Here is a 7028-nt window from a genome sequence, read left to right as displayed (position 1 = left end):
GAATACTAAATGAATTCCATACAAACAAACTCTCCTCCTTTACAACTTGAACTCTTTCCCTGAGCTTTTGGCCTCGTTTTGTCCTGTAACCCACACTTGCAGCAGTGAGATGGAGAGGGTGCCGAATAGAGGTGTGATGGGTGCCTGCGCTGGCACCGCCAGGCTTGGGTGGCCGTGCAACAGTATCTGCAGGCTGCCATCCTTCTGTTCGCAGAGCATCTGAAGAAAGCAAACTGCACTGTTGCTCACACTCCCCGATCCCGTTGTTGTCATTGGCCGGCAGCCACCAATAGTGAGCCAACTGAGTTAACAGACACTTCCGCTCAGCACATAAGGAACCATCTGTTTTAAAAGCCAGAAAGAAATAAATAAAGTCCCCCCTCTCTCCCTCTCTTTTCCTCCTCTCTCCCCCATTTACTCTTTCTAACACAAGTCTACAATATGCAGGGCTATGTTATTATCCTGCACCTCACTGTTCATCATTTGCAATCTACAGCTAGTTACCAAAATTACTGCTGCGACTAGACTGAATCTCGACTGCCCTTTATTGGCTTTTTAAAATTGTTTCTGAATGAAGGAGTAGCCTGTCAGAAAACTATTTTATTCCATCTGTTTTGCTGGTAAATAACAAAATTGTCTATTTGGGGTTTTTTTGCCTTCACTGCCATCCCATAATTCAGCACCAAATGTGGCATTGCAGCAGTTATCACACATGACTCATTTGTAATTTATTGGACATTAGCGAGGTCAGAATCATACTGAAGCCTGATGTTTGTAACATCTTGAAAATCACGGTTGCACGCCCGTCTTGGCTGCCATGGGCTCCTCAGACATGCCAGCTTGTAGCTAAATAAATATTGGCTGAGGGGCATTTGAAAAAACATATTGTCCTGGCTCAGCACTTGGTCCCCCTGCCCTCTGTTGCCAAAACAGGACAACGGGGGTCCAGAGCAGAATCTCTTTTCACATGAGCGGTTTGGTCAGCTTGCTGCCTCGACCTGCTCCTGCAGCCTTTGTGTCTGTGCCTACAGGTCCTCGAGTGTAATGTATTTACTCTGCTCTTCATCGTGTGGCTTGCGGAGGGGATCCTGGAAGCATGCCATTTGTGCTATCACACTATGCCTATGTTTCTCATGTGGCTTATGAGGACAATGGTGCGCTTGTCCCATGTGTGTTTTGCAGTTTTTATGATAGCCAGAGATATCTTTGTCACTCCTATTTATGACATGTGTTTTGAGACTGAGCCTCAAATATGAGTTAACCACAGCGGGGTTTATTTTCCTGTTATTTTTAGAGTCTGTGTGCTTATAATTGTTCGCTTATTTTCACTTGGAATACATTTTACTATAAATGTTTTCATTTAACACCGAGGCCGTGGTCCTTTTTTAGTGTTATCTGATATTTAATGACAAGTGCAAAAGAGTTATCATAGTGTATTTATACCTTTGCTTGTCTGCTTCATGACTCCCAAAATCTACTCCCAAACCTCCCTTTTTGCTGCACTTGCTATTTACTGTCCAACATTTCTCAAAACACACAGCTTTCCTTGCATTAGTCTCCACACTTAACCCTGAGCAGGAATCCAGAATAATATTAAGAAAAAATATTACTCTCTGTATTCAATTTAACTGGCGAATACCTCATGAATTCCTCTCTATCCAAGAAATTAAGGTGTATCGTAACAAGTGCATTATTTAGTAGATTTGACATGGCTGCCACATATTCGCCAAGAAAGAATTAACACGCCCGTGGAAAGGAAAGCAAGAAGAAGAAGAAGGAATCTAGTGAAAATAATTAATTAACACAGCCTATTTCTAGTCCTCCTCTTAAGCCTATTTAAAGGGCATTAGGTATTATGAATGTGAGGTGGTCTAAATTTACCCCGTATTATCTATCTTCATCTGACTACATTAGTATACTTTTCCAGGCTCCTTGCTTGCTATTTAAATCTCATTGCATGACTCTGAAATCCAGCCTCTCTTTTGCTTGTGTATTTCACACTCAGATTATTTTTCCCACCAAGATTAATCTCTCTTTATAGCAGCTGTGATCAGACTTACGCACCTGAAAACTGTTAAACTAAAAAAGATAAACCCGACATGAGTATTTGCTAAATGGGTGAAAGACGCCCGTAAGTGACTTCAAGAAATGAATTATGTATATGCTAAAGAGAACTCATTTGGGAATTAAGGAGGATAAGTAGCAGTCCATTTTGTGCCTGTTAGGGCCTACACTGGCTGCATTAGGGAGAGCTAATGGGCCCTGGGAGGGGGTGGGGGTGCATGGGAGGGGGTTGGACCCTTTGCAGCCCAAGGTCTCCAGGCCCCTGTGACAGATGGCTGGCCACCTCGCTGGGTGGCTGTGGCTACAAGGTCTGTCGTGAGGTTGATCTGTGGCGTTGACAGCGTCGCCGAGATCAAACGACATTGTGGAAGGTGAAGAGACGGGTGGCGTGCCAGGCCAGAGAGGCAGAGACGGTGTTAGGGCTCAGTTCGAGGGTTTTGGAGGAAGCTGCCAGTGCTGATATTTTTAGAACTAACTCACAGATCGCTGATATTTTACATGTTTGCATACTACCTGAAAAAAAAAAGTCTTGAGCGATGTCTTTCTGTGAGGCTTAAAATCACAATACCCTGATGAGATAGCACTGGCCTCTCTAACAGGCTGTCATGAAATACAATAAATATGCTTAACTTTTTGATGACAAAATAAGTTTCCAGGAATAAAGCTCAAGTTTTTCTCAGTTACAAAGCATTTGATACACCACATGTGCATTGAAAAAAAAATATATCAGCTTGTTAGTCTCGGTAAGTGTGGCTGTAGGTATCGTCCGTAGTGCTGCATTACCATCATCTAGCAGACCTTCTGAAGGTACTTCACGTAAGCTTGGTAACCGGCTACGGGGGGTCCAGGTTTCAAGCTTGGCCATGATCCTATATTTCAGGTCAGTTCTTCTCGCACTCAACGAACCTTCTCCTATCGCACTTGAGGCTTGGTACCCAATCTCAGGTGGGGGTGATGATATCTCCCCCCTGACCTGGCGTCCTGACTCCCCCTTGCCGTAGCATTTATGTTGTACCTCGTCAATCTCTAGCTGTGAGAGCAGTCCCTTCTTTCGAATGTTGGAACACTGAGCTACTAGTTGTTTCGCCGTCATTGTGGATGTTGGGTATCGAAGAATCCATAGGTCCCTCATCCTATTCATGTAACCTCTTCCGCTGGGGTTACTTGCGTAGTAGCATTCCAACAACGCCCTGTTTTCGTGTCGTGCCCACAGAAAAGCGCAGTCCTGGGAACAGTTAAGATACTGTGCAGGACCCTCAAGCTCCCAGGCCTCTGGTAGAGGACCCGAGCTTGAAGGATAAACCGCCTGCAGGGGCCTGCAGGGGCGGTGGTAGTTTTTTTTTTACACACACACATATATATATATATATATATATATATATATATATATATATATATATATATATATATATATATATATATATATATATATATATATATATATAGTCTGAAAAACAACTCTTTATTACATCGACAGTGAAAAACAGGAGTGTCCAATATCCAGTTTTTCATTGAGACGAAGTAGCCACACGCTGTGTTCTCATGTTTATTAAGACACCAACATTACAGCAAACAGCTTTCATTAGGTTTCATCAGACTCTGATCAAAGCTATTTGCACAAACGCTGGTGTCTTCATAGAGTCTCAGAAATGAGAACATAACATGTGGCTACTTCACTTGGATGGAATGATTTTTACATTGAATGTAGAGCAGTATGTAATATTCAGTGGGTACAGATAGTGGTCTACTGTGAGTTTTTGCTAACTTTTACAACTGACAGAATGGTATTTAGTTTAGGTTTGTATTAAGGATCTGTTTCGTTATACCAAAGTAGTTTCACTGATTTTGTTTACAGCATTATCATTTCTTGAATGGAATTTATGAGGAGCTTTTTAAATGGAAGAAAAGCTTTTCATGGACTCATGAAAATGACTAAATTTTTTTTAAAAAATCATTTTTTTGGAGTGTTTTCGTTGCTGTAAAACATGAACAGAATGTACTCCGTTGCACAGTACCATTTAATTACTCCTGAAATATGCCAACATCCTGACAAACAAAAGATTTAAAAGTGTTTCTACGATTCTCAGTGAAACGAAAGAGTTGATAAATCCCATTTTAAAAAGAGAAAGGCATCAATTCCCCACCACCAATGCCCCGTGGCACAAGAGGCCCGGCCTGTTAGGCGATTAGCCCGTCTTACATTCCGGGTGATCGGATTAGACGATTCCCACAGTCTAGTCTGAAACTACTCCCGACCCGCAGCTCCGGAGAGCATCTCAATATCCAATTTCACAGCTTTCTAAACCTGGATCACACAGGCTATTTATTACTGTCACAGTCTTTGTGTTGGGGGGGTGGAAGGGGTGGGGAGTTAGCTTTTGTGTTTCATCTGTTTCGAAGCAGGAAGATGATCAACAAGAGAGAGAGAAGCGTAATGAGTGAGGGACCTGTGGTGTTGCCTGAAACCTCCCGAAAACACAGGATCCTTGTTAAATTAGACAACAACCACGCTTGTTTCAGCAGTCAGCAGCTTCTCTGAGACCTTTGATCCGCACGCCGGCCCCGGTGACTGAAAGAAATTATGACCCAGGTTTGTGTGTGTGTGTTTGTGTCCTGCAGCACACTACAGGGTGCTCTCTAATTGATGAAAAAAAAAGAAATGCAAGAGTAAAGAGTTGACTGTACTTTGAATTTAGGAATCACGACCTCTGAAGAAAATGAGGGTGTTTCAAAAACTTTTTGATTACTGCTCAGAATTGTACTCAGAAATGGTGATTCTGAACAGATGTAGCCAAAATAGAGCCTCCTAGATAATAAAACCATTTATAAGGCCGTCTTAAACTGGACCCGCAGCTGTAATAGGGGCCTCCATTATAGAGGCTTTATAATTTCCCTGCTTTTTCCTCTTAGAGCCTCTGTTGTTCCTCTGAATTACCTCTGAATGATTTATGCTCACTGGTCTGGCCACTGATAGACCCTGGCAACACAGATAGAAACACACTTAGGGCTTTTTGGTGTGTAAACACGCTGTATTAAAAGCCAACTTGTTTCAAACAGCCAAACACATTTGCTGCGACGGGGGCCACTCGGTGTCATTTCACTTGTCAAACACTGCAGTGTCACAGCCAATCAGGAGACTCCAGGGGCAGCACAAGCCATTTAACCTGAGCAAACACAGTGCGCTGTGAAGCCTGAGGATGACTTAAGAGCCTGAGCAAACACTGGCGAGAGCCATCGGGCACGAATCAAGGCAGCCTGGCTGAGGACAAGTCACTCTGGTAATGGGTTTGTGATGACTCAAGATCGAGCGGCCATCTGTTTGTTACAGTGGGGGAGGACCACAATTCACAGTTCAGATACACAGAATATTAGCCGGTAGTGCAGCAGAGGAGGGGAGGATTTGGCTGGTGGCACAGGATGTAAAGCATATGTCCATAAATGGTAAATATGTTGATAGCTGAGGCCCTGATTCCCTGAGTTGGGGCCAGATAACAGGATTTGCATGGCGATTTTCAGCCTCAGCGACAGAATGCCTTTAAAAGGTGTAAGACAACTAATCCTGCAAGTGACCTTCACACTATTCACGACATACAGGTGGAAAATGCTGCAGTGCTGTTGTCCCACCAGCAGCTCACCGCTCACATGGAAAACACACCACATATTTAAAGCACCAAAGTGTTTGCATTGGATTTCAATGATGGGACTTTGAATAAACCACAGTCATTTGTGTTCGGTCTGTAACCGTGAAGTTCATTTGAACAGTCAAACCACATACAGCCTCTGACGCAAAAACTGGTTCTCCTTGCACAGAGCTGCTCAGGGATAGTCCGCCTATGTAGTCCGGCACTTTACAGAAGGAATCTTACCTCTTGGAAATCCTTTAAGTGAAAGAGTACCATAATGTCAAGATACTTTAAACCCATCTTTGAATTAGTGAAATGCACTCAGTTAAAGTCCTGCTGTTAAAGTAGCAGGCCTGCACATTTTGGCATTCGATAAACTGCTGGGTTTTATATGTTACCGTAAACCACTGTATAGTATATAGTGTTTTACATCTATAAGGCATAAACAACTTGGAATCTGTTATCTTTAAATATAGATAGGACTGTAAATACATGTAGAAGGTAAAATCCTAGGAAAGGTACAAATACAAAGTACAAAGAATTATACTTGAATAAATGCACTTAATTTCTTTCCTCCACCATCAATTATAATGTCTACATGTTCCAATAATCTGCTTAAATTAAATGTTGGATTATATTTTCTTATGTGCATTTTCTTCTTAAGAACAGAAGTGTGGTGCTGAAATATTTTTGATAGAAATATTTACATTTGATTATAGTGCTCAGACAGTAAATACACACAGGATATAACTAATTATCTAAAAAGGTAGCCCCGTCTTCACCTCATTGACCTACTTTTTCAACACTGAACGAGCACTCTTTACTCCAGTTTAGTGGCATTTTAAGAGGAAAACCCAAAATAGAAGCGTCATTCATCATATTAAAAGCCGCACTGCTGTTTTTACTTTTGTATATGTCGGATTAGATGTTGTTAAATATCCTCGGGGAAGCAATCAGGTGTTTAAAGTTAAGGGCAATTCCCTTCCCTACAGACAATCAATAAAAAAGAAAAACCTAAGCGTGGGGACTTTAATAGGCTCGGCTTGTAACCTGCTCTGACAAATTAAGGCAAGTGGTGTTTTTTCATTACTTACACATCCGTTTTCATTTTTCAAATCAGTGGAACCAATTAAACAATGCTTCCTTAAATTAGTCATTGATTTTTAGCAATAGTGACACCTTACAAAAGGAAATGATAACTTTAAGGGAGTGTTGCTGCTTTTTTTGTTGCTGTTTTTCTTTTTCATTACTGCCAGCACCAGACACAAAAGGACAGAAACAATTCACCTACATGAAAAAGCGAGGTCTTAAATTAGCCATTGATTTTTCCTCAGGTGTCAC

This window comes from Neolamprologus brichardi, chromosome 11, assembly GCF_056152115.1.
Source record: "Neolamprologus brichardi isolate AB-2024 chromosome 11, ASM5615211v1, whole genome shotgun sequence".
Classification (NCBI taxonomy): Eukaryota; Metazoa; Chordata; class Actinopteri; order Cichliformes; family Cichlidae; genus Neolamprologus; species Neolamprologus brichardi.
This window is presented reverse-complemented; position numbering follows the sequence as displayed.